The sequence below is a fragment of the Esox lucius genome, chromosome 25 (genome assembly GCF_011004845.1).
Source record: "Esox lucius isolate fEsoLuc1 chromosome 25, fEsoLuc1.pri, whole genome shotgun sequence".
Lineage (NCBI taxonomy): Eukaryota > Metazoa > Chordata > Actinopteri > Esociformes > Esocidae > Esox > Esox lucius.
The window spans coordinates 15680345-15705262 of record NC_047593.1 but is presented as its reverse complement, the minus strand read 5'-3'; the positions used below and the strand labels follow the sequence as shown (position 1 = coordinate 15705262).

Genomic DNA, 24918 nt, shown 5'->3' with positions numbered 1-24918 from the left:
AAAGCTTCTTCTCAAGCCGTTCTCCCCTCCACCCAGCGTTCTTCTCGGCCGTACATCAGGCTCTCTGCGTCCTCTTATTTCAGTGCCACGGCCAATATAAAGACCTCACTCAGCAAACCTTTATATAAGGTTAACCCGTGGGATCACAGCAGGAGGCTTATAAAATATTCTGTGAAACATATTTTAGTTTGCCTCAAGCAGGTAGAACTGTAACATCTGGCTCAACGGGCGTGCTTTGTCTATTGTCCCAAAACGGTGAAGTTGCTGGCAGACGGCACTTCTGAGTCGAAAGCGGCGAGGTACTGGCGTCAGGGGTTATTAGTTTCCACTTTCAGGAGTTCGTGAGTGAACTTGCGATGGTGGCGACAGATGAGGTATGTTTTCCTGCTGTGGCTCTTCAACCGCAGCTGCTTAGGAGAAAACCGGAGCGCTCAGTTGAGATGGGCTTCGCTTCCTCTCTAATTACTCATCTGGTTCTGGCCAATGAATAGGTATTCTTGACACTCCATCAACAGCGCGGTGCGGAAGGCTGATACGGCGTCTTAGTGAGGGCCCGTTTGCCTTCAAGTGGTTGTAGTTCCACTGCTCTTCAGGCTCTCGAGGTAGACAGCGTTTTGGTTGGCATGCCTCACAGGGGTGATCAAGTGGTAGCATTTATAGCGTTGTAACCGCTGTAGTTTTTGCCTGATGGCGCTGGTTTAGCTGGAGCGTGTGCAGAGGCTGCCCGCTCCCCCAGCTGCTGTGGTGTCCTCGTGTTCACGGCGTCACTCGACCGTCCCCTCTGTCACCCTCTGTCACCCTCTGTGTCCTGGGAACCACTCTTAAATTAGTCCTGGGGTTTTAATTAACGTCGGCCAAGTGACGAACCACGCCGCGGTGGCTTTGGTCTGAGTCACGGTTACAGGGTGGCGGAGCCTCCCCTGGACAACAGCACCAGGAGGCGGGCTATTTCAACAGGCTTGATTTAACAAACGTACCCACACCCCTGTTTGGCCCTACGGGTGACCGGCAGCCACATACCCGGGGCTTGTGTGGCGTGACGTTTGGCGCTACCCAGGCCGTCCGTCTCGGTTCTGTGTTGGCTCGGGGCTTTCCGCCGCGTTCAGACGTTCCTAGCAGACGGAAGTGGGTGTCGTCTTCAGGGTCGACATGAGGCGTGAACCACGACGTGCCAGGGGCCCTGCCGGGAGTCCCCAAAGGCAGTAATAGGAAGTGCCCCCCCCCCCTCCCCCCCTGTGATGAGCCGCGTGCCCGTTGCTCCTTCCCACACTCTCCCGTGAGCAGGAGCCAAGATGGAGCCCAGGCGGGAAGACATGGTAGTTGTGTAGAAAGGGAGAAGGGGGGGGGGTGGGGGGGCGTTCTGAGGGCACCTGCTGTAGCAATGAGTTTGGTCTCATTCTCCTCGGAGCACTCCGTACGAGCTGCAAAACTGAGTGACACCCGTCAACAAATGAGAGAGCGAGAGAGAGAGAGAGAGATGGCATGTCTGTCTGTTACGAGCCTTCAGGACCGGCTGCTCCGTTCCTCTCAATCCTGCCTCCCCTTCTGCAATGGGCAATCGCCCTGTGAAGGTGTGTGTGTGTGTGTGTGTTTGAACATTTCTTCTATGGACTCTCTTTCTAGACTAGTTTCCTCTGCTGATGTGGACGTTCTTTTACCGGACTCGTGGGAAGGGAAATATTCGATGGCGATGGCAACAGCTGAGGTACCGTGAGGTTGAAGTGCTTGCCAGCAGTGTCGTGGTAGGATGGTTCTCTTGTTCGCGATTGTCCCGATTTAGGTTGGAGAAGCGGGCTTATCTGTCTGTCAGACTCCTCTGTGACGACGCTTGTTTGTGCCGTAGCTGCGCTGTTTTCAGACCTCGAGGGAGAACGATGTCCACGTGGGAAAATGTCTCTGCGACTGACCTCGTTTTATCTCTTCTGGAAGATCTCAGTGAATTCTCATTTGTTACTGATTGCTCACGGAGATAACATTTGTTTGTGTTTTAACAGCCAGGTCTTTATGAAGAGGTGGTTGGAAATATCCTGGGAAAGTTTCAGTCTGCTCTGAATTTCCCCGTAGTGATTAGGCCGCAGTCTTGGGGTCATGGCTTCGCCAAGCTCACGGTTTGAAGTGCCCGATACGTGTCCCCTCTCTCCTCGGGTGTTTGTTGTTTTGAAAGGCGAGGGCTCCCTCCGCGGGTGACTGATGAAAGAAGACCAAACAAAAAACACCCAGAATTCCCAGGGACCGACTGACCGGCCGTGACCTATTGACACCATGTCTCTGTCACGGCGCGACCCCCAAGGCCACGTTGCTGGGTCTTTCTCACCGCATTAGTTCAGTGTGGGCCGGCAACCTCAGCCACTAGCCTAGTTCCTTTAAGTTAAGACATGTATTACTATTTTAATTTCCACCGGGGATCAGTAGGAAACAGAAGCTGGGGAGACAGGCGTGTAGAGGGAGACAGAGAAAGGGCACACTAGGCAACACATGGTCTCCAGAGTGCACGAGAAACTGTAAAGTAGCCAGTGCCCACGGTGTCCTTGTTACATAGTTTAGACCCCCCCCGCCCCGCCCGCAGGCACGGGCTTAAGCATTTCTTATTTTATAATCGTAGACGTCAGTGTCCTCTAGTACCAGAAAGAGTTCATGAGAGTTAACTTGGGCATTTTAGTTCCAACTGTATTCAGTAGGGAGAGTCTTGGTCCAAAGCTAGTTGTTATTAGTGGTGTGTGGAGTGTTACTACATGAATTAAATATCCAGTCTGTCTTTCCTTGGCTCGCTGTTTGTGGATGTGCATTTGGCATGCAGAACCCTCAGCATGGCTTGGGGGGGGATTAAGAGAATGCTCCGAGGTCATTACCCGGAATATGCTATCAGGATTCAAATCTTACCGGAAGCCAAACTGCTCGGGACATTCAATATTTAATGTGGATACGATTTTCCAGCTCTCTCTGACTTCTGAGCTCCTCTTTGGGATTCAGGACAACACAGGGAATGTTGACAGGCAGTGGAGGGGGCGGGGCAGACCGATAGAGGATCGGACAAACAATGGCGGGGGCTAAGCCTGGAGAAGTCTGTGGGCCGTCTTGTGTGTTGCTCCCATAGATGTCTTTAGAGAACAAGTAGCCCCACGCTGAGCCCACACGGCCTCTTCTGTTGCCTCTCAGGGGTGCCGGGTTGTCGCCGGTGGGATTGAGCAGGGTGGACGAGCTGAGAGGTCGGAGGTTCTGTTGGCGTGCTGCTCCGGGCCGCCGCCTCCAAACACGGCCGCGTGGCCTCTCTTTAGACTTCACGGGCGCTCAAACTCGGGCAACGTTTCCTGAGTGAAGGGAGTCACGCCGGGGTGCGCGCTAGGAGCGGTATAAAACGCGTGGAGGTGTCGGGAGAGCCTGGAAGTGCCGGGGGACCCGCGGAGCTGAAAGCAGGCCGCTGTGTTCGAGGCTACTTGGGGGTAGGTGGAGGAATGTGTCAGTAAGCTGTTCTGGCCTGCCTTGGATGGGGGACAGATGGTTGCTTGTGGCTCGCTGGGCTACAGGTGCTAAAGGGCCTGGGTTATTTCTGAATTAGACCCTGTCACTCTCACGCTCCGGCACGCTCAACCTGGGCGCCTGCCATGTACTCGTGCGCGCTCACCAAAAGCACTCTACCCAACTCCCAGTGGAAATGGGCACGGTCATGTTTCCCACAAAGTGAAGGGAGCTCTGGTGTTTAGCTACAGCTCTGATCCGTGACCCCTGCAATACGCCGTGCAGTGATATTCCCCACGACACCGACGACCTCTTAACAAAACACCGGGAACAGGATCCGTAGCTGCCCTCCCATCTATCTGATCTACTTATTCCATGCTAAAACAAGATGCCCCTCTATTCTGAGCAATTCAAGGGCCATGCCACGACACGACATTACCACACAATGTGTCATGAAATTGAAGCCGCTCATGTAGGGTTTCGATTTGGCTAACGTCCGTTTGCCCTCCGTTGTGGGGCTTGTCTGTGCCGTGTGCCGTGGGTGAGGCCTGTTGTTTCGTGGGTGAGGCCTGTTGTTTCGTGGGTGAGGCCTGTTGTTTCGTGGGTGAGGCCTGTTGTTTCGTGGGTGAGGCCTGTTGTTTCGTGGGTGAGGCCTGTTGTTTCGTGGGTGAGGCCTGTTGTTTCGTGGGTGAGGCCTGTTGTTTCGTGGGTGAGGCCTGTTGTTTCGTGGGTGAGGCCTGTTGTTTCGTGGGTGAGGCCTGTTGTTTCGTGGGTGAGGCCTGTTGTTTCGTGGGTGAGGCCTGTTGTTTCGTGGGTGAGGCCTGTTGTTTCGTGGGTGAGGCCTGTTGTTTCGTGGGTGAGGCCTGTTGTTTCGTGGGTGAGGCCTGTTGTTTCGTGGGTGAGGCCTGTTGTTTCGTGGGTGAGGCCTGTTGTTTCGTGGGTGTGGTGCGTGTGGCTTGTGTGGTGCCTGTGCTGTTCGTGAGGGAACTATTTAATAATAAACAGACTGCATTGATTATGTCCATAAGATACAATCATCCTACCATGTACAGCCATGTCTGTTTAGAAGATGCTGTCCTCTTATTAATCTTTTTTTATTGGTAATATATTTGTCTTGCTCATTTGTGTTTGTTGTTAAAAAAAAAAAAAATTGTTCAAGTGCTTAACTCTGGTACCCGTCAGAATTGGTCAACAGAGGAGTTTGTCCTTTTTTCTTTCTAAATAGCCCTTTTGTTTTTCGAATTCATGTTCTGGAATAAAGCAACTAAAAAATGTAGAGTTCTGGATGTCTGAACAGCTGTTCAAGTACCCCCCCCCCCACCCCCGGTTAATCTGAAAGCAAGCTCTACCTTTTTTCATCAAAGCTCCGCCATGGCCCCAGTGCCAGCTATAACTGTCAGCCTACTCTTTCATAGTGTTGTTGGCTGGACCTTTGTGAATGAAGCCAAAGCAGTCCTGTCTGTTGTGCCAGTCTGTTGTGCCAGTCCGTTCTGAGAGCGTGACCAGGGCACATGTCCGTTGTAGCGTGGCTGAGTGTGCTGGGCTGCCGAGCTCTGATAAGACTGAGCGCCGTGCCAACGGGGGAGGCAGGAGGGCATGACCGTGTCACCAACACCACCGCTGTGTGAACGGAGCCGCGGAGTTGTTGACCTGAGCCGAGAGGGACTGAAGGAGTGTGGGAACATGGCCGTCGACGCCGCCGTGCCGTCGGAACGAGCGACCGGCTGTAGCCATTCAGCTTTGCCTTGGGGTTCTTCTCTGGGTTCAGTAACGCGCAGCCATTCCTCTTACAAAACGGATGAAAATAGTTCGGTTGGTTGCGTTTTTTTTTTTTTTGGGTTTGGGCACGGTGATCCGGTCACACGTACACGCCAGCCGTGCCGAAATCCGGCTGTGCACCGGTGGGCTCTGCCGTGCAACTCTCCGTGCAACGGGGACCGATAATCCCCCTGTAAATCAATGGGGGGGAGTTTTATGACGCCGTCAGTGAGCATATTGGCGCCAAGATGGCCCCCGCTGACCCCCCCCCCCCCCCCCCCCCCCCACACACACACACACACACACACACACACACACACACACTGTGTGAAACCACACTGCCCGCCGAGCCGACGACAAAACGCAGAAGGAAGTAAGAAGGGCTAACTAGTTTTTACGGACGGCTGTCAGGCATTAGCGGAGGAATTAGGAATGCGGATGGATTTGAGTCGTTTGATCGTTGCCGTGTCCCGGAAAGCGCGGATAACTCCAAGTTGATGTGAATTGAATTGGTGCTTTTCGCTGGAAGCTGTGTTTGTGTTGCTAGGCTACGAGGCTAGGACATCCCGTTGAAAGCTAGTAACGCGTTCATAATCCGACCGAAGATAAAGGCCACTTGCACCGATCACAGAGCTGGCAGGTTCTGAGGAGCAAATCAATTTGAACACCCAACAGTGAATAGATCCCCGTCGCCTCGCTCTAAATCCGCTCTGGTTCTCTTGGAGGGTTGCCGGGTACTGTTCGTGTCGGCTCCCCAGATAAAGGGAGGGCGGATTGGGCAGGGACCAGCCAAGTGCCCCCCCCTTTCATTCACCCAATCTGGTGGTGGCACAGTGCTGCCCTGGAGCAGGCACATCACACACACGGCGGATGAATATTTGATAGCGGCCTAATTAAGTATGCCCTTTACTGAAGACTATGCCTGTGTTCTACCGAGCCAAGCCCTGGCCGACATCAAGCCTACCCAGCCTGGGTTGTTGTTCTGTGTTGCTTGGTTGAAGCTCTGCATGTCAGATGTTCTCTTTGACCCTCCGCGATCTCCAGACCCGTTGTGGACTGGACGCTTTCGACGCAATACCGCTCCTAACCGCACCACGGGCCAACTGACTTTGTTATGAGTCAGTGGCGTCCGATTCCCACCGTCAGCCTCACTGATGGGAATTACGGGACGCGTGACTCTTGTCAACACTGCGTGGTCACGCTAACAGCCCACAGCCACCAACACATGCGTACACTACATCTTGCACAGATAGTAGTGGAGCCCGCTGGGTCTAAAGCGTGAGCACACACAGCAGGGTGCCATCCGGCTGTCTCCGGAATGCCAGCTTGTTGGTCCAAGCTTGCTAGGAATTCTTTAGGATCACAGAGGCAAAACTTGGATTCATTTCTGGGCTCCCGTTTTCTGTCTTCGGCAACCTCAGTGGACTTCGTTCTACTTAAACCTTTAAACATACCGGTCTCTTTCAATTTGAGAAGAATTCTGAAGTGGTTGAAGCTTTTTTTTTTTTTGGCTCAACGACTGTAAATTTATGTTTATTGGCTTCTTAAAAGCCACTCGGGAGTTGGGTGTTCCCCCTAAAAGGGGAACTCTGCGACTTTTACAATTAACAAAATATATGTTTAAACCAAATATAAATGCATAATCTCTAAGTAGAATCACTGTCATATGAAATGTAAAGATTTATAGCAAGTGGTTTTGATGACTCAGGGCACAATCAGAAACATACGTGACATGTTTCCCCTTTGTATTAGTGGCGTTACTCCAGACCGTATGTACAACTGACCTGGAGATGTATAAATCACAGGCCGTATGGTACAACTGACCTGGAGATGTATAAATCACAGGCTGTATGTACAACTGACCTGGAGATGTATAAATCACAGGCGTATGTACAACTGACCTGGAGATGTATAAATCACAGGCCATATGTACAACTGACCTGGAGATGTATAAATCACAGGCCGTATGGTACAACTGACCTGGAGATGTATAAATCACAGGCCGTATGGTACAACTGACCTGGAGATGTATAAATCACAGGCCGTATGGTACAACTGACCTGGAGATGTATAAATCACAGGCCGTATGGTACAACTGACCTGGAGATGTATAAATCACAGGCTGTATGGTACAACTGACCTGGAGATGTATAAATCACAGGCCGTATGGTACAACTGACCTGGAGATGTATAAATCACAGGCCGTATGGTACAACTGACCTGGAGATGTATAAATCACAGGCCGCATGTATAACTGACCTGGCTGGTTTACAGTAAACCAGGAGAGAAACATTGGTTTAAATGCAATAGGAAGTTGGAATGTCAACCACAGGTCATTTTCACTGGTTCCCTGGTAGATCAGTGGATAATGCTATTCATGTCTGAAGAACAGGTCAGACAATCACTGGAGGTCACCCACAAAGTAGCCTCCGTACTGTTGGCCAACAGCCAATGCATCATGGGAGCTAACCGCTCTCTCCATTTCACTCTGTTTAGTATGTATACAAGGGTGATTTTAGCATTCAGATGCCCCTAAAGGTGACGTTTGTTTATTTTTTTTATTTATGGGATTATATTTTAGCCAACAGATTAAGGAGCGAACTGGAACCTTGTCAAAAACTAATGATTTTCCTGTCAGTTTCTCAGAGAGCTGGCTCCAGCAGAGCCCTGAGGGGAATGACAGTGCTAATTGCCTCGTCCATCAGTCACCCTCCGCGTGTAGCGACGACCCGACACCTGTTCCCTCCTGTGAATGTGTGGGTGTAGCCTCAGGCCCACTGCTACATCCAGCTAGGAGTCCCTAGATGGCAGCATTTTGTCATTGTTGCATCGACTCCGACTATCTCGGATGACTCATTCTCCGTCTTGCTCCCCTCCCTGGCTCTGTTTTCCACTATCTGCCCTGGTTCCGCCTGACACGTCGCGGGTTGACGGGCCTGACCCGGCCTCCGTTGGGGTGCTCTCCGTACATTACAAACCCAGCCGCGGCACGATCTCGCAACTCAGATTTCCCCTGTTTTTAGTCCTCTTCCTCAGACCCTGTGGGAGTCGCGACAGCCCCTCCGCCGCTCACGCCTGACTCCGCCCCGGCAGCTTTATTGGTCCCGTGCTGCTGGTCCTCAACCTCAGCCCGTGGCAGTGCCCGCTTTCCAAGTGCTTTCTGCGTCCCGCACGTTTGACGGCACGGAGGTCTGCCCTGAGGGTGGGGCTAAAGTTCGTTCTTTGCATCCTGTCGCGTGGGTAAATGTCAGGGGACGCGGATGTGCAGGAAATGGGCGGACGTAACCCCGGTAACTGCTGACTTGGTCTTTGCCGACAGATACTTTGGGCTTGTTCTCATGGAAACCCGGTCAGACTGGCGGAGGTGACAGTCAGCTGGCCCCTGACGAATGTACCCAGCTACACAGGGGTTTCTGAGCGGCCTACAATAATAACTGTGGTTCAGTTCATCCGGGCACTAAATCACCAGACCTGGATCCTTTGAATCGCCACTGTATCCATCTCATGCCACAGGACCCCTCCTGCCTTGTGGGAGATTGCGGAGGTATAATTGTCGCTCTGGGAATTAGGTCTCCATGACAACGTCAGTTGACGGTCGCCACGTCCGCCTCCTTCACCACCATACAGGTTGTGCGTTTAATTAAACAACGTTGCTGGTGACCGTCGCTATGCGACCCTCTTGATTCGTGTCCGGTGCCGTCCTCTACTGGGCCCAACTCCGTTAGACGCTGTCAAGCGGCCGTCTCCATTTAAAGAGACGGTAAACACGCTTCCTATGCTGGGGATATCTCTTCACGCTTGGGTAACACTTCAAACTGACAGCTCGGCCAACTACCGTAGCCAGAAAAACAATACAGTACAGAGAAGTGCTCAGAATTCAGGTGAAGTTTTAGCATCGGCCACCAGAGGGAGGCAGTGTTCTGGCTGGTGTGTTCCCCGCTGCACGCACGCACGCACGCACACAAACACATGCGCACAAACACACACACACACACACACACATGGGATGAAGATGTCGGCTACAGCTGTGCCGGCAGAGCAGCAGCCTTTACTCACTAATCAGCTATTTCCCATCTGCCACCCACAGTCCCTGGCCAGCCTCGCCAAGCCATGCGCAGGTGTGTGTGGGCACAGGCTGCCTGTTAGTAGGACGCCTCCCGGGGGGGCCAGCGTTGGGGCATGGAGCCATGCTGGTGGTCACGGTGGAGGGAGTGTCGTGGTGGTTACGAGGAACAGGACTTTCTTGACATTGCTGAGATGCTGCCCAGGGTTTGTTTGAGGAGGATCACAGAGTCACCGTTTACTGTCAACAGAGCTGCCGCATCTTAAATACTCTATGGTTTGTACGCAGGTGCACTTGTGCTAATTGAGCCGGAAGAAAAAACGTTTAAGGTGCACACGTGCAGAAACAAGCGCTTGTTTAACAAGAATTGTGCCAAAATGTGTTCCCATAAAAAAAGAAAGAAATCCCTTCTATGCCCAAAGCTTGCCTTAATGCTAACGCTAAGCCTTAGCTAAGTCAGAAAACCAAGCTTTTACCCGGTGTCTAAACTCAACCCCGCTTCCTAAATGGAACCCCAACCCCTAACCCTTAACCCCAGCATAACTTACCCTAACCAAAACCCATAATGCCCTGTCTTCATACCAGCGTGTCGCTGAGGCAGAATGCAGTCCAAACACACGCGCGCACATGCAAACCCCTACTTTGGGATTAACCGCGGTCCGTTTCCGGCCTAACAGTGCCGGCAGCCGTCTGCTGGAGTCTCCATTCTGCCCCGACGAGGCGCGCCCTGTCCATGGCTTCATGCCACTCTCTGGGATTAGGTTGGAATGGGTCTGTGTGGACCCCCATCTGGACCCGGGCCTCTTCATCATGTGTCTCAGCATTATGATTATTTGGGCAAAGCCATTGAGCGCCGCTTTTTTTTGGGGGGCCGCCCTGTCGGGGGCGTCGGACATTGCCCTTCCTGTCCCGTGGTTCTCTCGCTCCGAGCCAGTGACGGCCGTCCTGGATCGTGGCCGTGCCCGGCCCGGGCTAATTTGTCATTTGAGAAATGAATTTTAAGTACTATTTCTCACAAAAGCAGCCCTGCCGTAGACATTAAAGATTAATGGCGCCTTGCAATTTTAATGATCTCGAGCTAGTTATTATTCTCTCAAATGAGCTTTCTGTAGCGGTTTAGCAGTACATGTGTGTATATTGTGTGTGTGCACGCGTGGGTGAATAAGTCTGGATTCCTTTTTGAATTAAACCGGAGGTGGGTTAAACCCGCCCTGTGACTGCATTGACACAAACCTGCTCCCAGACCAAAGGTGTAAAACTGCTTCGCCACTTGTCTTCATTCCTGCTAAACAGCTGCTGGATTTTGACACAACTGTTTTCCCCGATTTCGGAGCATTGCAATGACTAGCAATTAGCAGGCACTCGTCTGCAGAGCTGAACACAACCCAGCATCCCGACCGTGTCTGTTTTTGCTTGGTATGTTCCTCAGGAACTCATCAGACACAATCCAGAAGTGTTATTCTTAATCCTATATGGATGTTCTTTCCTCTACCTAAATATTATGACTCTGAGTAAGCAAATTAGACCCCTAAGTCTCTAATCTTGTCATTGCTACTACATTACTAATCTCTTTGGAATAGTAAATAATGTTCTCTGACTAACAAAGTTCCTCAACGGTGAAGTCATTTTAATAACCTCTCTTGTTCTTATAGGGTGACCGCCCCTGGCCTTTGGGGTTGTAAGCGCTCGCGGTCGACCAGTATTTACGCCCAGAGGAGAGGGTGATATATACAGAGACTTCAGTCCACACGTGCACTGCGGCCGGCTTTGTGACCAATCAATCAATCAAATGTATTTATAAAGCAAATTTCACAAAGTGCTTTTATAAAAACACCCGGCCTTAAACCCCAAGGAGCAAACAACAGTAGTGTTGAATTTCAGCGGCCGGCTCTGTGATCAGCGGCCGGCTCTGTGATCAACGGCCGGCTCTGTGATCAGCGGCCGGCTCTGTGATCAGCGGCGGCAGATGACTACTCATTCATTGCCTTTGTGTAATCACTCACTTGTCGTGCGTCCTTGCCTGTGCTGTGTGTACTGGCATGGTCAATCACTCACTTTGTCGTGGGGGGGGGGGTGACTGCGAGTGTGTTCAAATGTGAGCAGCGAAGGAACTGTGAGCGCGCGCGGGTGGGCAATCCGTCATGCCTGGGCCCGAATGTAACCCCTTACCCGGGTCTTTGTTATGCCTGGTCTCATGTTGGGCTGTCAGGCACCTTCCGATGTATGAGTCAGTGATACTATGGTTACAGCAAACCAACATCAGCTTCCTGTGTCTGAGGATTCTGTTGCCTTTGTTGGCATCTTCTACCCTTTCAACCGTATCTTGACTGATTCTTAGACTGTTTGTTCCAGTGATGTTGCCTTGCCTTGGTTCTGGTATCGGTTCTAACAGCCGGAAACAGTTGGATTTAAATCTGACCAACTTATCGTCTGTCCTAGACGCTGCGAGCGGTTTGTAAGTCGGCTGAGTAACTTGAGGTCCAAGAAGACTTGGCTTCTTGATGTTCCCAGAGCTTTCTCACAGAATGTGTCCCCAGTGACCTGAAAGAGAAACAAACTTAATAGGCGTATACATTTCTTCCAAAAGTGTGCTTTGGAATAGCTGGCGAGTGACCAAGCATGTGAAAGAGCAATAGGTGGTGATGGGTACTGTCATTGCTGAATGCACTGGTTGTTCAGTTGAATTATTCTAACGCCTTGTTTAGGTTTTCCATCTAGCCCAACGCGTCGTTTAAGTGTTCTCCTTGTGCGTCGCCGAGTTGCCGTATCACCGAAACCTAACCTAACCAAGCCATCCATATTTCTGGCTTCAAAAGCGGGCGTCTTAATCACCTCTGAATCAGCTACTGCCCTTTCTCTGCCTGCAACAGTGTGGCGCACCAGATAACGGAGTCTCTCGGACAGAAGGCGTTGGCTCACATTCCCCACGACCCGTTGGGTAAATCCCCCTGCCCGTCTGGCATTCCTACCAATTACCTTGGACCGAACAAGACGGCAAACATGAGGCTCAGAGATGTGTCCATGGGGCATAGTTTGCTACGCTGAGATTGGCCAAAATACTCATATGTCTGAATTATGCCGTAACCATAGTGGCTGCCTTTCTCGTGTCCAGGCTGGGTCCAAAAAACCCCACGTCGTTCGGCATCACTCTCTGCAGTCACGGTACTGACAAATGTGCTGCCTTGTTTTGTCTCATTTTCTCCACGTTTTTCACATCTTATGTCAGGGAGAATAACCGTGGCGATACCAGTGCGGGTGGCTTTTTGTGTTAGCTGCCTCCGTTTCTGACAGGACATGGAGGTGGGAGGGAATGCAGCTCTCCCTATGTGGAGACTGCACTAAACTAATGGCATTGTGTGGCTACCTTTCTGGCACCAGGCTTAGCCTACAGCTGCCTGGTAGGTGCTACACTTTTGGCAGTTGATGATCCAGGCTTTTACAGAGGAGGATATGTTTGGGAGGTCCGGGCCTGTCTGTTGTGTGGAGGTTCACCCTCCCTGTCCTGTCCATGCTCCAGCTGCCTTCCTTAACTGCCTCCACTTGGTTGTCACTGTCAACAGTATCCACTGAGGGGGGACCAACTTGAGACCCACCACCGGAAGGATTCTTTGTTTTGTTTTTTAAAGCGTCTTTGAGATTCTCTCTGTAATGTAAAATGCTCGCCTATGAAGGTAAATAGTGTATGTTGTTAGTAATGGTGCTAGAACCACATTGAGACTACAATCAAACACTGAAAGACTTATTTTGTACTAATGTATTATTCAGCTGTGAACTACAGAAAGCAAAGTATTAAATGTGCGTATTTGTTCAAGCGGACTGGAGCCTTGTTTTTCCATCAGTGTTTTATGATTTGGGGGGGGGGCTCCATATTGGTGATGCAGTGTTCTTTGTTGTCTGTCAAAGGATAGGGACCCCCCCCCCCCTCCCCGGAGTTGTGAAACATCACCAAACCACACTAGATCCAGGCAAATTTCTTCTAAAGTCATATTATACAAAGGCAATTATTTCCCAAACTTTCTCCATCTTTTTCCTTTGAGTTTTAGGTTGATCAACTGATCTATGTGGTTATATTAGCGACGTTTGTACCAAACACCTCCTGCTTGTCTAAATAAAACCTTTTTAAAGTTACCATGTCACTCATACCAACACCTGTCTGATCAGCAGCCCCAAATATCCCTCCAACACTTCAGACAAGGTTACTGGAATGCTGTAACTCCTTGGCCAACTGAATGGGCGAGCCAGAGAAAGGATCTGTTAACCCCTTACTTGAGGTTTTGCTGTATTGGCATCATGCTATTTTATTTTAACAAATTAATCATCTGTAACTTAGATTCATAAGTAATCACCGTTCCTAAGCAGATTGTTCACAAACAAAATCATTAATTAATCAGTTTCAGTCAAACTGTGTATTGTAAGAAAAAGGAAAAAAGTCCAAGTGTGTTGAATACTAATTTAAAGGACGTAAATATTTCTCAGTGTGAGGAACATTGATGTTTCATTTGATATACAGCTCCAGACAAAAATAAGAGACCACTGCACCTTTTTCTTTCCTTTCCAAAAAAGTCCGAAAGGAAGGTTTTGAGTGAGGAACAGAAGGGCTAAAATTACAAGACCACTGCAAATTGAACGCTTCTGTTCCTCATTCAAAACCTTCCTTTTCAGCTTTTTTGGACAGGAGAGAAAAAGGTGCCGTGATCTCTGAATTTTTTCCAGAGCTGTACATGTCTGGTGCTCTGAACGGAGGTGTGTGTGATAGCCGTACAATTGGCCTACATTTTGTTTGGGTTGGCGTCGGGTGTTTCCTCTGGAAAAATGTGTTGCCCTGCGGGGGAATAATGTAGAGGGCCTTCCCTTGTTTCAGGAGTCTCAATTATACAAGTTCAGAAGACATTCTGCTACGTTAAAATAAAATGAACCCCATCTTTTAAACAAAAGTATTAAACTGCTGTTCTTCCACGATTGCATCAGGAATCGTTGTGCTTTGAACTGCTCGTCAGAAAACCGTTTCCTCTCCTCTCAAAACCTGAATGTGCCTGAAGACGAGAGGAATATTTGTCTCGTGCACAGCGCACCACAACAAACTGACTAGATAAACGGATGAACAATGCCACTGTATTCCAGCAACTTCAAAGCGCGCCTCCAAGGACGTCACTTTTACTTACATTCCGGGGGCGTGGCGGGAAGCGGTTTTGCCGTGTCGCCGCCAAATCAGTGCCGCGGTTCCTGGCGTGCGATGCCGATGTAGTTGACGGGTGTCATGTCCCGCTGCAACAATGCCTCAGGATCCTGAGGTGCTTTGTTCCCTGGACCTGTCAGTGCCGCTGATTAACGTGTTGGGCCTGGAAGGGGTCTCCTATGGGTGTGTTGCATGTCGCCCTGTCGAACTTCCTCCTAACAGCAGTGCTGGACGGCCGGTGGGACGCATTCCTCCCTGGGGGGGGTGGGGTGGGGGGAATTCCACAGTGACTCGCTGTTTTGAAGGGGGCGGGGCCTGTCCCAGGGCATGGCAGGCAGCTGCTCCGCCTGGCAGGAACCTCAGCGGTGACATCACGCCCTGGGATATTTTAAAAGCGTCGATCAGCTGGGCGAGCGAGCCCAGTGTGGACAGTCCGGCGTCCGCAACGCGACCGCGAGTGTCCTATTCCCCGTGTTTCCCGCAGAAAAGATTCCAGATCCTCCCCGGGGCGCACTGTGTGACCGTAGCTCTCGCCGCTCGAGCCGCGTTGCCACCCCGCCCGCCCCCCACCCCCCGCCCGCCCCCAACCGGATCCCCCTTCCGGGACATGACCTACTAGTCCCTGTCCTTGCAATGCTCAGGCATTGCCCCATACCGCGTTTCACCTCCTCCTCTGGGGGCCGGAAGAAGATGCCCAAGTCTGGGAAGGAGAAGGCCCCGCTGGCCACGCTGGAGAGCCAGGCTCTGGACATAGTGGCGGACCCGAAGGCGGTGGTCAAAGTGGCTAAGGAGCCCCCGCAGAAAATGCTGAAGATCTTCAGCATCAACATCATCACCCAGGGACTCCCCTTCTGCTGCAGGAGGGTGAGTGGCGCCGGAGTTGGGTCCAAGGTGTGTGGTTTTTCTTTTTGTGTGTTCTTTTTTTTTTTAAGCGGCCGTGGTTGGGGTCGATCAGATTCATTCCGGGCGTGAGTTGGGCACAGTGTCTCGGTCACCTACCTTAAATGTCAGGGGTCGCTCCACTCCCTGCTCGCTCGTCTCTGACACGGGACCTACACAAACACGCTGGTGCCCGGGACTGGTTCTGTTTTAGTGTTGGGGTCTCGTACCACACTCCTTCACCGTGTCTTTTTTTTCCAACTTCAGGCGGCTTGTCCATGATGTCGCTTTTCTCAGGGTTGCCTGAGGTCATTTTCTTTGTGTCCCAAACTCCCCTCTTGTTGTTTTCCTCCTAATATTTTTACTATGTGAAAGTAAAGCACTTCAGAAGCGGTCTTGAGAATAGCTGACCTCTGATTCACAAGCTGTCTGTGTGCGCACTGTAGAACTAGGATAGACACACAGAACCTGGTTAGGAATAACCCCCAACCTCATGTCTCTTTCAATTACAGTCAACAGACCACTATTTGCTACCTGTACTCTTGTCTATGCTTGTTTTCTTATTTAATCAAGATGGAAAAATAAAAGCGCAAGCAAAAGATAGCTTTGAAGCTTGCCCTTGACCATAAATGCTCTCGCCGGTTTTGTTCCTGTCGTCGTTTCATAACTGTTTAAACAATCTTGTCAACAATGAGCCCAGTAGGCTGTCCTGCCCTCTTCTCCATAGACCTTTACTAAGACTTCCATCACAATGGAAGTATAAACATTTACTAAGGAATGCACATGAATCAGTTCGTACAGTATCGCTGCACCGAGTTCAGTAACTTTTTCACTGTTTAACCAATGTTTGAACTTATTTTATATATGTTTTCATGACACTACACTGTGTTAACATGTCATAGGTTCTAGGGCGTGCCGCGTGTCCTCGGTGCCTCAGTCGCCCGAAGCGCCGCTTAGAAACCCTACATGTGACCTTAAAAAGGCTGCATGGTACCGCCCTATTTATAGGTCCGTGCTAGCCGACGGAAACAGCGTATTGATTAAGGTATAAGCGGACTGCCTGCGTACATACGCGAGTGAAGTGGAGCCGGGATTGGATGCTTTCGGAATGTTGAAACACAAAGGTTATGACTGATTGGGTTTCTAGGTAATCCGGTTATTGGGGGAGGTGCTACACGGGTGGAATTTAAAGGGGGGTGGGACGTCCTGGACAGTTGAGTGACATTGGACGTGTTGCAACAGTACACCTTGACCACTGACCTTCGCCTCGCTCCTCGTGCTAGCGCCCTAAACTACGACGTCTAAAGGTTTGGAGAGAGAGAAAAAAAAAACGGCTGTGGAAAAATGAGTGTTTCGTCGCATTTTGCCCAGCGTGGATAGCCTGATAGGATAGAGGACAGGCACTTAGAAATTGGGGTTTGTGTTCTGAACGCTTACTTTTTTATATATGTGTGTTTGTTTGTGTGTAGAGTTGTGGCGCATTGCGGCAATAAGTGAGACTGGTACTCACTCAGGAATGGCTCACAAAGTTTTGATTGCCACATTTAGCTGAGATCCTGCCAAATTGAATTGGGGCCCCCGCTACCTTATTACAGTTGTTTCCCTGTAAGGGCCCGGGCCTACCGTGGTGTTAGTGCACCCCCCATGTGTAACCTGGGACTGGCTGGCAGCCCTTTGACAGACCGTTGGCATTTTCGTGACATGGCACCGCTGTGAACCTTTAGAAAAATACCTTCAGGCGCCGGGAGGGTGGAATTCAGTACAGCCAACAGCGATATGTGTTTTCGCGTCAAATCTGAAAAATGCCTCATAACGTTTCGTTCGCCCACTACACATGGGGGGGCGGGGGGGGGGGGCTTATTTTGAAGGCCTTATTTTATCAGGGTTGCCAAGGGGTGGAGCGGATTGAGACAATACCGTTGTCTTTTCTAAGTTGTAGAAGCTGACTTTTCCCGAGGTGAGGGAGTGGAGACACTGAGGAGTGCAGGGAGGCTGGAGTGAAAGGGAGGAGCTGAGGACACACTGTGCTCGCTGACCTCAAAGCCAGACACATGCTAAAACAGCTCCGAGACAAAGGGATCAAAATGATAATCCGCCCTTCATTAGCGCTGTTTACTGGCCAGCCCCGGGTTCAAAGGCCCGGCCGTGAGAGATATGAGAGGGTGGCGGGCCGGGACCCAGCTCCGTCTTCCCTGCCCACCAAGTGGGGAATTAGAGACGTTTTTCTTCCTAAGTGCTCCGCCGACGGTCCGAGGTGCTTCAGGTGAGGCTCACAACAGTCACCGTGGTCTTCTGCCAGGCGCCAACGACCAAAGCAAACGGGGATTCCAAACTATGTTGAAAGCCAAACGACCAACTGGCCAGGCGCGTGAGGGGCGTGTCGTGCCTTCGAAAGGGCTGTTTTTTTGTGACGTGATCACCCCCCCCCCCCCATTCAGGTTTCCTGAATGCGGAATGTCTTGACCTCCCTGCGGCAGGTGTCCTTTGGCTCCGTGCAGTGTCCCAGACGGCTCTGAAGCTGTGTCGGGGGGGGGGGGGGGGTTTAATAAGCCGTGACCAAGGTGACTCGCTGCTCACCTTCAGTGTTCCGTCACTCTTGCCCCCTCTTTCCTTTTTTTTTTTCCAAATTTGCCTTTAGTATTGACTACCATTCCCACGTTTCCACACGCACCTTTGTACATATGACCTGTGTAAGCATGTCTACTGACGCCACCCCCTCATCACGTGGCTGCCACCACCCGTCCCTGTCTGGCTGTGTGTGCAAACTTTGGGTCCTCGTGTGTCGACTCCCTGCTGGGCTACACGTCTAGACAAGTTACTGTTATTCCCGTCATTCCTCGTTTTCTTGTTTGTTATTGGTATCTGTGTGTGTGTGTGTGTGTGTGTGTGTGTGTGTGTATATATAATATAAATATATATATATATATATATAATATATTCCTTGTTACTGTTTCCTGCCATCTTGCACACATTTTCTTCTGTCTGCAAGTTTTGTCTACAATTGTTGAGTGTTAGACTTTTGGCCCAGTTTTTTAACAAATGTCAGCGAGGTTACTACGCTCTCGTGGTCTTAGAACTTCACACACATTCTGCCTGGATGCTAATTGGGATTTAACTATTTTAAATGAATGTAAAGTATCCTCCTTGGATCCAGACCAGACTTAGTCCTCCAGGGGAGCCTGAGACAGGATACCCGTTGCGAAGGAAGCAATGCCAGGGGATGGAAGGCTAGATAGACCCATCTGTCTTGGCTGCATCCGGATGTTAATTTTCTGGTTAGAAGGGGGAAAGGGCATTTAGGGTGAAACCACGGTTGACGGTAGATGCTCATGTCCCTGAGTTTTGCAAGACACTTCCACTGCTCCGCCTGTCTCCCCCTCTGACTCCCCCTCTGACTCCCCCTCTGACTCCTGCTCAGGGGAGGTTTTTCTTTTTGTATTGGGTTGTTTTCCAGAACAACTCTGTCTCCCCCCCACCCCCATCAGTGCTCTGTCGATGTTCTAAATACTGCGTTTGCATTTGAGTCATTGAGGAAACACAGTTACTAGAGAGGCAAAAACAGACAATTTTTCTCCTTGTCGGCTCTGGGATATGAACCAGTGGCTTTTTGATTACTGGCCCAACACTGTAAATGCTTCTCTGCCGCCCCTCCCTGCAACCTTGCCACCGGCTGACTTCTGGAAAGGCATTGCTCAGAAGAGTTAACCAAATGGCAGCTAAGTCCTCCGTGCCCAGCCGTGGGCCTCTTCTGGCTGGTGCTCACCGGGCCATGAAGACCCCATCAGGCTCCACTGAGACGGCAGCAGCTGGCTCTAGTGAATGGAATTACTGGGATTTCTCAGGTCTCCGTGTACGTTAGGACTTAAGTCTCCGAAGCTGCCACTTTAGAAAGCTCATTCCAAGGAGCTTTCACAATACATTTGTTGCGGCGGAGATAATTGATTACTTAATTTTTTCGTATTCTTTTTTTCTAAAATACTTTCCTCAAGTTAAATACATTTGTTCGATCGTGTTTCTTCACATAACATTTATTTTCTCTGCAATAAAGTAGAAACTTTGTGTACAAGAATAGACAGTAGGCTCTGGAATCGATTATTACAGTACAGTCCTACCCCTTCAATTCTTCTTTACAGAGATTTCCTTCTGATTACATTTTCCAAATGTATTTGTCACCATATGTGTGTGGGACAAGAGCCATGGAAAAAACAAAACCAGTCATGGAATATAAAGTGCATAAAACAAATTGGCTCACTATCTGAAAAGAGAATAGAGGACAAGCCATGACGATAACTATATAGTTTTTTTGCAGTTACAGCAGACAAGTATGAAAATAATATAGCATTGTATTGCCAAAAGTACACACACACCACACACACACAGCCTTGTATTTAGTGACCAGAAAACGAAGAATCCATGTCCCCTAATCTTAGCCTCATTAGGATAAAATGTATGCCTAAACTGAAGGTAACCCTAACCCCTAAACACAGAAGTTACTTTGTCCTGTCGTGGAGACAACTGAAAGGTCCTTATAAGGGCCACTTTTTTATGTTTTACAATCCTTGTGAGGACGTCTGGTCCTAATACGATCTGTGTGTCTTTGTGTCCTCTTAACACTTTTTCATTCCAGTGAGACTTTGTCCCAAGCCCCTCCCCCCAATTCTCCCCACATAAATAGCACCAGGACCTGGCTTGAGTTTCTAATTAAAACGTGCCGACAAGGTTTCACAAACCTTCTCATTTCCCAGGCCGGAACGGGCATCCAGCTGTTGCAGTAGAGACGGTGATGTGGAAAAGACTTGCGCAGCAGTGCACTTGAGACTTGGTATTAGTTTCTTCATCCCCCCCACCCTGCACTTCCATGCCATTTGGGTAAGGTGATCTTGACCTGCCCAAGTCAGCTATGTGTCCGCTCGCCAGCCGTTAGCCACTGCCAATCGCTGCTTGACCAGTCAGCCAGGTTCAGGCTGCGACGTTCCCTGGAGAACTTGACATCAAGTGCAAAAGGGATTCACTGCTTGTTGGATCTCACAAGGCCATGAAATAAACCAGCTCACTGTCACATATTGTAGGTATGATTAATCCATTCTTTGCATTACGTCACAGTGTTCTTTTATAAGCTAATGCATGAATGTGCAGTTCATATGCCAAGTCTCTAGAACAACGGGTTGTAAATGACAGGCCATATATGGTTGTAAATGACAGGCCATATATGTTTGTAAATGACAGGCCCTTTACGTTTGTAAATGACAGGCCATATACGTTTGTAAATGACAGGCCATATATGTTTGTAAATGACAGGCCCTATACGTTTGTAAATGACAGGCCCTTTAAGTTTGTAAATGACAGGCCATATATGTTTGTAAATGACAGGCCCTATACGTTTGTAAATGACAGGCCCTTTACGTTTGTAAATGACAGGCCCTTTACGTTTGTAAATGACAGGCCCTGTACGGTTGTAAATGACAGGCCATATATGTTTGTAAATGACAGGCCCTATACGTTTGTAAATGACAGGCCCTGTACGGTTGTAAATGACAGGCCCTGTACGTTTGTAAATGACAGGCCATATATGTTTGTAAATGACAGGCCCTATACGTTTGTAAATGACAGGCCCTATACGTTTGTAAATGACAGGCCCTATACGTTTGTAAATGACAGGCCCTGTACGTTTGTAAATGACAGGCCCTGTACGGTTGTAAATGACAGGCCCTGTACGGTTGTAAATGACAGGCCCTGTATGTTTGTAAATGACAGGCCCTGTACGTTTGTAAATGACAGGCCCTGTACGTTTGTAAATGACAGGCCCTGTACGTTTGTAAATGACAGGCCCTGTACGTTTGTAAATGACAGGCCCTGTACGTTTGTAAATGACAGGCCCTGTACGTTTGTAAATGACAGGCCCTATACGTTTGTAAATGACAGGCCATATACGGTTGTGTAACGCTAATAAGTTTATGCAGTGTTTTTGTATTTCAGGCAAGGTAACTCCGGGTTACTATCTCTGGCCTACTGTGCCTGCTGGAAGCCCAGCGTAGATTTCAGTTTGCGGTCTGGCGTCGTCATCGGTCACATTCTGAAAACAAGTTCTCCCCTTACGAGCTCCTCCCCATTTCCAAGAGGATTTTATTGAGGGCATATAGGATTAAAGGGACATGGGGTGGCACCATTTGTTTTATGTCCCTGAGTTTTGTTTCATCTTTTCTTTCTATAGATGCTCGGTTTGTGTTCATTTTTACATAAAAGTCCATGGCCTCTTCCAATCTTTCTTAACCTTTCCAATGCTAAATTCAAGTAATCTAGCCAAAATTAAATGATAAATGTTGTTTATTGAATTTAACTTAATCCAGAAACTGTATGACCACGATGTAGACACCTATCCAAACTACCAACTCATCATACTACCAAACACATTCATTAATAGAAGCACAAGCAAAGTTTGCAGCTTTTATGCCGCGAGTGATGAGAAAATCCCTGACCAGGCCTTGGAGATCTATGCGCTGCCATTTGGTCTGCAACTCTGTCCTCTCGGGACTCCAATCTATGCACTGGATCCATTTCTCAAATCCATTTTTCTGGTAAACAAATTTACCCTCTTGCCGACCAGTCCCAGCCACGTAATAGGAATGGTGCCTGCGGCGGTCGGTCTAGATAAGCGGTTTTGGATTTGAGGAGCAGCACCCTGTATTAATTTGAGAGGGGACGAGTTATCCCTTGACTCTGCATCGCAGCCCACCGAAGCAATCATCCTCAGAGGTCTCGAGCGAGGCTCGGCGCCGCGCCACGCTTTATCTGGCGTATTTACCTTATTGCAGTTGACGGCCGCTTGTCATGGCAGTCGAGACAGTTAAAACGGGGGGCCGGGAGAACAACTGAAGGGACTGATGCAATTGACGGCAAGACGACTACCTTGTTATGCTAGAATAATAAAGTACCCTGCATTTTTACTTTCATACTTGCGGAGCTCCGACTTTCCTTTTGAGGAAGGATAACTTATTTAGTTGTGGCAGTGTTGTGGCATCCATCACCACATACAAGCAAGCAGCCACTGGCAATGTCTTTTGCGGTTTTCTGCTCTTCCCACACGTTAGAAAAGCCATGGTCTCCCACCAACTAATAGCTGTTATTTTCCCCTGCCCGGTGCCCTTGTTTTTCCTTTGTTCCCGCCGCTTTGAGGCAGAAACATGGACTTGCCGATCTGCAGTGCCTTAACGGGGTGGCCTGGTGGGCCACTCGGTGGGCCTGCTGGTGTCAGACATGCCCTCCACTTCAGGGCCTGCCTATAGGCTGGTTGTTCCGCCGACATGCCCCCTGTCCAACCAAGGTTACCAGAGATAAGTGCTGTCAAAAACCTCCCCACCGTCGCCCACTCGTAACGCCTTGAATGTCCATCTTGTCATTTTCCCATTACGGATTATACTCTTTAAGGCTATTTTATTCATACCTCTCACAGCGCCCACATTTCAATGGCCATTATCGTTCCAAAATCAGGTCTTCCCCTTTCACAAAGCAGCCGTAAAACCCTCCCCTGTCAACTACGTGTTGCAGTAAGATGGAAACTGCTAGCATTCCGGGTAAGCACAACCGTCTGTACCGATGTCCCACTCAAGCCTTGCTATTAATAGCACCCACATAGGAACAGCTCCTCTCTCCCCAATGGCCCAGCAGCTGAGAGAAACACACAGCAGGTTCTGCTCAGACTCACTGACCTCACCTTCAGCGACACTGCGCTCCAAAGGCGCGGAAGACGCAGTGGCACAAGTCGTCTAATCGCCTGAACGGGATTGAAAGCGCTTGGTGAAATGTGGCGTTGCTAGTTAGCTACACTAGCACCCATCTCCCTCCCCCCCCCCACCTGGGTGTATTTGACCGTATCCGTAATGCCTATATAGGCGGCTGGCTGCCACGTTCCTGGGTTTGTGATCTGGACAGCTGATGCGGCGTCCGGCCCCAATCAACACCCCCCCCCCCCCCCCACACTCTCTATCCGGAGGCAAGGACCAGAGCCCTGCTCCACCACTCCTTTGGGAGGTGCAGGGATTCCATTGCCCTTGGGCTCCAAATAACACTGAAGGGCTGGGGGGGCTGGGGGGGGGGTGGATGGGACGAAGGCATCTGGCCCATGCTATTCTGAGCAGCAGACCCATTCCAGCACACACAGAACGAGAGCCGGCCAGCCGTTCGGCCCAGCCCGGCCAAGCTGTTCTGTCCCCCCCCCGCGGTGAACATGAAGAGGCAGAGCGGTAGCAGCCAGTGCGGAGGGGCGGTTTTCGTGTTTCTGGTTTGTATCTGCGCTCTTATCGGTTTTCATATCCTCGCTTTATTGACCTCATATTGTTTGGCTTTCCCCTAATCTAATAATCAAATGTTTTTTTTAAACCTCGAAACAAATCGTAGTGAACAAACATTGCTGAGTTTACCGGATTATCCCAGAAAACAGACTTTCAGAGTAGCCAGACATTATTTTTGCCGAGTCATTGCAAGGTCTGTGGTTTGTACCTCTGGCACGTCCTGTGAGCCGTAGCTTCACAGGTGAACTCGGCTGATGTCACCAAGGCAGCACAGTGTATTCATTCTCTGCCGTGGTGTTTTCCCTGCCGTGTAAAGGGCGGATGTGATTGGTCAGAAGTATATCAGAAGTGCCTTTGTTAACTCAGCCACCGGGCCTGCGCCGAGGCAGTGATACGGTGCTGTAAATGGTGCAGTGCGACCGCAGCCAAGGGCACCCTCAGCACGCTACAGTGCACCGGGACCGGCCGCAGGCTGTAGCCGAGCCGGAGCCCGGACGTCTGAGGCGGCCCTGAGGCGTTGACATTTCCCCGCACAGCACCGCGAGCGTGGATACGAAAAGGACGGGAGGGCTTCGACTTCCTCTCAGGAATGTGTCACAGGGTCTGGTCACCGGCACGCTCCCACTACCCCCCCCCCCCCCCCCCCAAGCCGGCATGAAACTGAAGACGCGGCGGTGTCAGGGCCCTGTGTACATGACCACAGACACATCGCTCTCAGTTCCGTTCTCAGGGGCTCCTCGTGGTTTTAGCTGTTCACACACTGACGCAGACCGAACTGAGAAGTCATCATTACTGTGGTCTCACAGCTAACGAGGCACGCCCGAGGCTAAGCAAGACGGCCCTGTTAGAATACATTTGTTTACCTCAGGAAAAGTTGTAGCCTGTTTTTCTTCTTTTTTTTTTTTGTACTTGCTGCTTTGTGACTAAATTATTTCTTGGTGAACAAAATATAGTTTTTTGGGGGGCGGGGGGGCCCTTTGCACATGACTTGTGATTGAGTATTTGTAAGCATTTGTGTCCAAGGCCATGTGGGGACTGAGCTGCTCTGACAGGTGTGTGTGTAAAGAGAATCCGTCTTCCCTATTGATCCGTTGTCTGTGGCTTTGATAGCCACGTGGCTGCTGCCAAAAGATTTTCTTCCCCACTATAGATTTTTCTCATTGGCATAATGAATTACACCTGTCCAACCCAGCCACCCCCCCCCCCCACCTCTCCTAGTCTCCACACACATTGCTTCTGGGCTGAGATCCCACGGCTGGAAATGTGAGCCGGTTAAACGCTGCCTAGTCTCCTTTCAC

At 50.1% G+C, this 24918-nt stretch overlaps 1 protein-coding gene across 5 annotated transcripts in view; it reads left to right on the top strand.

Moving 5' to 3' along the window:
- LOC105020919 (F-box/WD repeat-containing protein 7) overlaps nucleotides 1–24918 on the top strand; it is a 133923-nt gene that overhangs the window by 51907 nt on the left and 57098 nt on the right. The gene's annotated exons all lie outside the window — the stretch shown is intronic.